The sequence below is a fragment of the Tupaia chinensis genome, unplaced genomic scaffold (genome assembly GCF_000334495.1).
Source record: "Tupaia chinensis unplaced genomic scaffold, TupChi_1.0 Scaffold147038_1, whole genome shotgun sequence".
Lineage (NCBI taxonomy): Eukaryota > Metazoa > Chordata > Mammalia > Scandentia > Tupaiidae > Tupaia > Tupaia belangeri.
Window position 1 is genome coordinate 73,002 of NW_006206889.1, and position 8,653 is coordinate 81,654.

General features: G+C 43.7%; 1 pseudogene; it reads right to left on the reverse strand.

The window, feature by feature from the left end:
• Positions 1 to 3,899: 3,899 nt before the first annotated feature.
• Positions 3,900 to 7,958, reverse strand: LOC102495471 (bromodomain-containing protein 2 pseudogene; annotated as a pseudogene).
• Between the last annotated feature and the right edge of the window lie 695 nt (positions 7,959 to 8,653).

Genomic DNA, 8,653 nt, shown 5'->3' on the forward strand with positions numbered 1-8,653 from the left:
TCCAGTTATTTTTACCACCATGCCAGGGGCTGGCCCAATAAAAGATATTTTTTAAAGAACCAGTTGAAATGTCTAGAGGTAAAACAAATATTATTGTCAGGAAACTCATTTTTCTATGTTTGTCTATGCAAAAATGTGTCATGACCTTGCAAACAATTCAATAAATATATGCCAGAAATTTAAAAATTGATAATTGAGTTTAACAGATGATCAGATTTGCAGAAGAAAAAGAACTGAATAACACAAATAGAACATATCCAAAATGGGCCAGCAAGTAGAGAGGAAGTTAAGGTGGCTGGATACCACATTGCTGGCTATGCAGTTCAAGTCTGGACTCAGTGGCTTGAAAAACACTCTGGGCACATGTATGCATGGCCAAAATCCCAAGAGGAGAATGAGGGATTAGGGACTGTGGGGTGGCCATCTCCCAGGGAGTGACTTCTCCTCTCTCTTTCTGTCTCTTTCTGGTGAGCACATGCACCCTATATCAAAGAAAATATCCAAACTGAAACAGGAAGAAAAAAGACCAGGGAAAAAGAGCCTCAGTTGAACAACATTAAGCAATCTTAACATGCTCAGAAGTTCCAGAAGGACGAGGAAGGGGTACAGAAAAAATATTTGAAGAAATAATGGCAGAATATGCCAGAAAATATTCCAAATTTGATAAAATAATCCACTGTTTCATAAACATAATGAAATTTAAGAAAGATAAACATACACATACATAAAACCAACTGAGGCACCAAAGAGCTGGGAGGAGAACCTCAGAACAGAAGAAAAAAATAGAATAGAGATGGATCCCAAATGGCCAATTGCCAATTGCAAGTTGAATCCCAGCCCCAGAAGCTTAAAAAAGATGTCAGGCTCATGCATGCCTCAAATCCCAACAGGATGGAGAAACAGAGAAGGGATTGCCGTGTGACCATGCCCCGTGGGAACAGGGAGGTGCTTTCTCCCTCTCTCTCCCTCTCTCTCTCTCTGGTGAATCCACGTACCCTCTGGCAATTAAAAAGAAAAGGGGGGAAGTTTTGGTGCCATAATTTCTCCCTTCATTGATGTTGGACTTAAATTAGTTGAAATGTACTTCTGTAACACAATTTAATCTTTAATAAAATTTGCTTAATTATCTAGTGACATTCAAAAATAAAAAAAGAAAAGAAAACAGAAGTCTAGGCAATATCCTTAGCTTAGAGTTACTGTGTGCCATCCCCACCCCCCAAAGTCAAACTGAAATGCCCATCCTCACCCATCCATTCAAAGGACCCACCTCTCCAAAGCTCAATAGCTAAGGAAGCCACTAGACTACAAGGCCAGCCCACGACAGGGAGTGTGCATAAATAAATTCTTGGGCTGAATTCCTCGCCTCACATCCCAGAGAGTCATCCTAGGCAGCCTTTCTGAAGGAGAAGAAGCCTAGGGATCACCTGATGATTGCAAGGACAGCATGTGACACAGAGGACTGGAAAGAGCAATCACGTGAGGCTCTGGCCTGAGGCAGTGACAGCACTCATTTCCGTGGAGCTCTTGGCCAGGAATATGGGAACCGAAAGGCTGATTAGCTCATTGCTGAAGTGCTGGCAAGCATGATGGCTTCCTGGCTCAGCCCCAAAAGATTGTGATGTGAATATTACACGCCATTAAGCTGACTCAGAGAACAAATGACTAAGTTTCCGATAATCAAGGAGAAGATTTTGGCTTAGCCATCCTTCATTTCAATGCAACCTGAGTTTAATGCATCATGACGGATGAATCCAATCCATCCCAAAGGAAGTGTCTCTGCTGAGGGGAGGAAGGTGTTCTCAGCCAGTCTTGCCTCGCAGCAGGGGTGGGGAGCAATTTACTGCCTTTCTAATGTTCTACCAGCTATTCGGAATCCTCTGTGAACACTCTTCTTCAACATCAGGCTATAAAACAGGTGATTCTGTTTATAAAAGCTGTGCTATTTAAAGACCAGCTAGCTCATTAATGTCACCTGCCATAGTCCTTCCTGCTCTTCATGCAGCAACTCAAACATGGCCCATAAATGGAGGAAAGTCTTCATACACCTAGAAAATAAAAGCTGTTCAAAGAAAATAAATAAAATGGGCCCAAACCATACCTCTGAGGGCATCAGAAAATTAGTCCCCAGCCAGGAGAGGCCCAGGCCCCAGGCCCAAATGACTAAAGGTTTCACAAAACTTTCCACATTTTCATTATCCTCTGAATAGAGATCCTGAGTGGAGGGCTTAGGCTTCTGTGAGTAACTCTTGAACAGCAAGAGGTGATGAAGTTTGGAAGACCGCTGAAGTTTGATCTGTTCTCCCTCCACTATGCTGGCACAGATTTCAGCCACACATCTCACTTCCTATTGGTTATGAACATCACTCTACCACCCAGTTCAGAGAGACACAGGCAGTAAGAGAGTTCAGAGATGCTAGCTTGTCCTACCTGGGACTCTTGTCCTTCTTCGGGTTTTCTAGAATGAAGAAACTGAGAGGACCCCAGTCATACGGAGGACAGTGCCCCTGCAGGTTGCTGGGAGGCACAGCTACAGCAGGAAAAGCTTCTCTGAGACAACGGATCTAAATCAGATGATTTCTCAGGAGCTTTGGATTCCTCAAATGCTATGGTCAATGATGCCCTAAGACCATGCAAGATCCTGTCATTTAAGAGAGATTCAATCATGTTTAACATATTCAAAGGAATAAATAAGAAACTTAATCTTAAGGTTTAAGAAATTTTCTGATGATGGTCTGGAAACTGAGAGGGAAATGTGATTAATCAGAACTTCCTACTCTCCACTGTTTCCACAAGGAACCCTCGAAGTAGCCCACGAGGAGAAGACTGAGGCCAGGTGCACACCCAGCATCGTCAGCTCAGGGGTTGGGACCTGACACTCATCACAGGAATGGCTCCTTTCACAAGTGTTTTGCCCAGTGACTATGACCTCCTGGTGCCAAGAGATAACACTTCTTCACTGTCATCTTTCCACTACACAGTGTAACATAGACACCTAGTAAGCACAAGTGAGCCAGCCATTGGCTTGTTTCACAGCACTGGGAAGTAAATGAGCATTTCTACCCAGGAGGCACTAGCCTGCAGGACTGTCCAGGCCTCATAAAGTTGACTACTCCCTTCTCCTTAGCCACTGGCCCTGGCACAAAGCCCTCCTGCAGAGCAGCTGTCTTGGCAGGGCACAGGGTACCTACCAATCTTCCCATCTTCTTCTCTGCCTTACATCTTCTTAGGCAGCTTTGCAGCTGAGACTTTGCCCTCCAACTCTTTCTCCCTCCTAAGGTACTAATAAAAACCCTTGGGGCCAGAAACACCATCTACCATACCTTTGATCCCCTTCTAAGCACTTAGCACAGATGTCTACACCCTATAGGTACTAAATGGTGCTAGGTAACAGCCTGGGTTAGATCACTTATCACAGAGCAGAATCTCCCGGAGGGCTTTGCCCTGAAAACAAAATTCTGACATCAATTTCTAAAACTATCTACAATATTGAAGTTGAAATGAATCCCTCAGACAATTGCCTTCCACGTCAATCTTTCAGTTGAATGTACTTTCCTATTAGAATTAAAAACAAATTAGCAAAAAAATTAGCAAATTAAAAAAAATTAGCAATTAAAAACAAATTAGCAAAAAAAAAAAAAAAGCCCCTTATGTTGTCCACTAGAGACACATTCTAAGACCTCAGTGATTGTCGGAAACTGCAGACAGTACTATACCCTATACATACTATGCTTTATCAATCCAAGACAAGACAGGTACTAAGTTGTGGAGGGCATTGCATATGGAAGCCATCTTGAGAGCTGTCTGCCATCTTAGAAACCTTAGGCTTCACTTCCTCATTGAGCAAACCATGTCTCTCCTTCAGTACATGTCCCTATATCCCTCCCCCCGGCAGAGTCAACTCTCCTACACAGGGAGGAGGATGGGTGAGATGAAGAAGTGCCACAGCAAGGGGTAAAAGAAGTGGGGCAGGGTGGTCTAGGGGGTCCGGTCCTACGGAGCCTTCCTGCCCCATCTGGCCTGGCCCCTCAGCCTGAGTCTGAATCACTGGTGTCTGAAGAGGAAGACGATGAAGAGGAGGAGCTGGAACCTGAACTGGAGCTGGAAGCACTGAGTCGTGACACTGCTACTTGTTGTGCAGAGGATGACTCTGTTTTCTCACTTGCTTTCTTGGGGGGCTTTTTAGTGGAATTGAGCTGCCCACTGACATCTTGTAACCACTTTTCTAGTTCCCGTTTTTTCTCTAATGCCAATTCTTCCTTTGTCTTTCCCACAGGTTTCTTAATGGTTAGGGCTTCCGTGGTTTCTTTCGTAGACAGGAAAGCATGTAACGCTCAAGCTCTCTAAGTGTAGATGGCTTGAGTGTTTCAAAATCAATCGCAATCTCTTCTGGGTTTGAGTCACGTAAAGAGGGCTCCCTAGCTTGGATTATATGTACAACTTGACCCAGTTTCTCTCCAGGTAATTTGTTAATGTCGAAACTCAACTAATGCTTCTCATCGTAACTCATAGGTCTGCCTCTCTTCCTCTTCCTCTGAATCGTGACCAGTAGGCAGGGCAGGTGGGGCTGTTTTTGTAGCCTTTTTGGGGAGCTTGGTGCCACTTCCTCCAGAAGGTCCAAAGCCAGGAGGGCCTAGTGTAGCAGTACTGCCACTCCCACTGCCACTTGCTTTCTTAGACTTTTCTGGCTGAGGTGGGCGCGGTGCCCGAGGCCCCTTGTCATCATCTTCAACCCCAGCACGGCCTCGGTGCTTCTCTGCCTTCCTTTTCTTCTTTTTCTCCTTTTTTTCTCTCTTCCGCTTGGGCTTAGATATTGGGCCCTGGGAAAGGGCAGCCAGTTGTTCGTGTACTGCCCGAAGCTGTTCCTGTAGCTCTGCTAGACAATGAGCTCTTTCTTCCTCCGAGTCTGAGCTTTCACCCTCTTCTTCCTCCTCCTCGTCCTCCTCATCTTCTTCCTCTTCTTCCTCAGAGGAGCTCTCACTGCTACTTTCTTCACTGGAGGACTCTGAAGATGATTTGGCCAGGCCAGGAGGCAAGGCAGTAGAAACTGGTAAAGGCCCTGGTTCTAGAGGTTCATCTGGCATCTTGGCATAACAAAACTCAAATACATCCTGTAGTTTTCGTGCCATAGCCACAACATCATGTTTACTTTTGTTCAAGATCAACTAGATTCCCTTGCAGAAGTTGTACTCCAAAATAGACGTGGGTTAGACCTCCTCTTGGCAGAACAGGGGGGGGTCTCTGTCTTGCTTTACAGGAACACTGCTGTTTTTATGCCAACAAGTCCGGCATCGTTTCTGACAAGCTCACCCAATTACAGGAAAATCTTCTTGAACGAAGAAAACAACTCACCGATAACCCCTTCTTCACTGCATGGAATGGATTCCTCCCCTTTCTACTCCCCATACTTGGTCCGATTCTGGGTTTACTGATTGTTTGCTCTTTGGGACTAATTCTCTTTAATAAGCTCATGGCTTTCCTTAAATGCCAAATCAATGACTCTATAAAAATGCAGCCTATCCAAGTCCACTACCACAATCTGGAGATTGTATCACGGAGCCTAAACATTGCTCCTGCCTGAGGCGCTGAATCGATTAGCCAAAGACAGGTAAGAGAGTCTGAGCCTATAACAGTTGTATAGTCCTCCCACCTAAGACAGGAAACCCATCATAGCTATGGGATTCTCCAATGACGGGTAAGGATGGACATGTGGCTCGATAAATGACTCCAACCTAAGACAGGTACGATTCCCCAAGGCTTTTCTCCTCTCTTTGAAAACATTAAAAAGGGGGATATGTGGAGGGCATTGCATATGGAAGCCATCTTGAGAGCTGTCTGCAATCTTAGAAACCTTAGGCTTCACTTCCTCATTGAGCAAACCATATCTCAGAAATCATGTGACCAACTGTTGCTAGGCAATGGGAGATCCACCCACATCAATGATTGGCTCATACTGTTGTATCTCTTTTCGGGCAACCAATTGGTGCCCACCAGCCTGTATATAAAGCACAGTTTGCTCTGCAATAAACGAAGACTTGATCAGCACCTCACCTGGTCTCCACTCTGTGTGTGTCTGTGGGAATCTTGCCAGCCTGCACACAAAGAGTCCCCTTTTTCACTATCCTCACCCAGGTACCCGTTTGACTGTCCTGCGGGTCGGGACACTAAGTGACTAACGGATGGTAGTATATATACAACATGGAGACACTGGACAAAGAGATAATTCATGTTCCAGGCAGGATGGAGAGGAACACTGGGAGATTTCATCACACTGCTCAGAATAGTGGGAAATTGTTTATTTCTGGAATTTTCCACTGAATAATTTTGGAGCAAAGTAGACCACAGGTAACAAACTGCAGAAAGGGGAAGCTCCTGCAACTCAGTCTCCTATCTAACCCAGTGAGGAAGGGAAAAGAGACATTTAGTGAGAGCTCATCACCTCAGGTTTCTCCACGGCTCTTCAAAACTACCTGCATTGGGCCAGCAGGTGGCGTGATGGTTAAGTCTCTGGACTCAACATAGCTAACAGCAGTTCAAGTCCCAAACCTAGTGGTGTGCTTTCTCACTTTCCCTTTCTTTCTTTGTGTCTCTCTGGTAAAATTAATAATAACTTTTTAATCAATTAATGTATTTTTATTTTACTATAGGGCAAATGTGCTTACTGGGGAGAGAGTGAGAAAGTGAGAAAGTACCACCCCATGGGAGGTGGCCACACCACAATCCCTTCTCCATTCTCTTCTCAAGATTTTGGACATGCACGCACATGTGCCCACCATGTTTATCAAGCTGCCAGGTCTGGGGCTCGAACTGTGCCATCAGCCATGTGGGATTCCAGCCACTTTAGCCACCATGCCACTGACTGGTCCTTAAATAACTTTTCTTTTTTTTTTTTTTTTTGAGAGGTTTTTACTATAGGGCATGTGCACTCGACAGTCAGACAGAGAGAGACAGACAAAAAGCAAGAAATCACCCCCCAGGGGGGATGGCTACACCGCAATCCCTTCTCCTCCATCCTTCTCTTGGGGTCTTGGGCACGCACGCACATATGCAAGGTGTGAGTATTAAGTCACGGGGTCCAGGACTCGAATTGCGGTCAACTACATAGGAGTCCAGTGACATAGCCATTACACTAACTACTGGTCCCCTTAAATAATTTTTAAAGTAGGTTCTACCTATTGATATTTACAGTATTTGAAATATCAAATAGATTTCAGTATCATTCAGTAATTCATTTACAATGAATAATAAACCTATTACATAATAACAAAATTAACGTTTATCAAAATAACTATATTTTGCAAAACAAAATTAAGTTAGTAAGAAGCTCAGGAACTCTTTAAGGTTGAGATGAATAAAAGACAGCCTGGGAACAGCAGATGGTGTAATGGTTATGTTGCTGGACTCCCGTGTAGTCAACTGCAGTTCCAGTCCTGGACCCAGTGACTTAAAGCTCATGCCAGGCGTGTGTGCATGCATGCCCAAAATCCTGAGAGGAGAATGGAGGAGAAGGGACTGCAGTGTGACCACCTACCCTGGGGTGTGATTTTTTGCTTTCTGTCTCTCTGTGTCGCTCTGTCTCTCCAGCAAGCACATGCACACTATAGCAAAAATCTCTCTCAGGAAGAAAAAAAAAAAGAAATAGAAGACAGCCTGATTTTCACATCTGCTTGTGTATCCAATCTGCTGTGATACATTACCTTGGTTGAAGTATGTGAAGAAAAACCAGTCTCACACAGACATGTGGCTGGAAATGGGAAGAGTATTTTAATAGCTTTATCAAATCATTGTGGGTATTCTTATTTGATAATAATGTTAAAAACTGGTAAGTGGTAGTTTCTTTAAGGCTAGTTGCAATACAGAATCTGAAGTCCTAACAATACAGTTTTAGAACTCTATTAAAACTCATTATTTATCAATTATCTTTGGACAGTTATTCTACCTACCTGTAGTTTTTGTAACATCACACATTAGTCATTTGAAAAATACTGGTTCATTGAGTTATGCAGATCTTCCTCATGTTAAAACATTTTAATATACAGTGTCAAAATACGATTGTTAATATCATCACTGAGCTCATCAGAAGTGCCTTTCGGTATTGGGAAACTATCAGGTTTACCAGGGCAAATACGAGTTTTTCAAAATTTGAATTTTTCCCTGAAAACACAAATTGTATCATTTGCAACAAATATAGGCAGTTATTTCGTTTGAAATAACAGGCTCACTTAGTTCGATGTTCAGACACTGTCTGCCAAAAACACATGTATGAATAACCATGGTTTGTCTGTCAGTTGTTCTTTAAAGTAAAAACAGTGTTCCATGAAAACAGAAGCTGGTTTAGCTCCCGGCCCAAAAAAAGCACAAGTGCTGTTCCTCGAACGATTGTTGTACTGCTGTCTGCAGAAGAACACTATACAAACTTCCAATTCCGTCTCACGGAATATTAAAGACTTGTGTTTAAGGGTCAAAACCTAATAAAATTAATAATTCTTAGTGCTTCATCAAGGACATCCTTAAACGTGTGGATTTTGTATTCAAATAGGGGCAGTGAGCAGCCCCATGGCTGTCAGCTGAGACCTGGCCTCAGTCTTAATGTGGGCCGAAGCATGGGCCATGGCTTTTGCACCATGGGTGCAAATGTCGATAAAGTGAAAGAGGA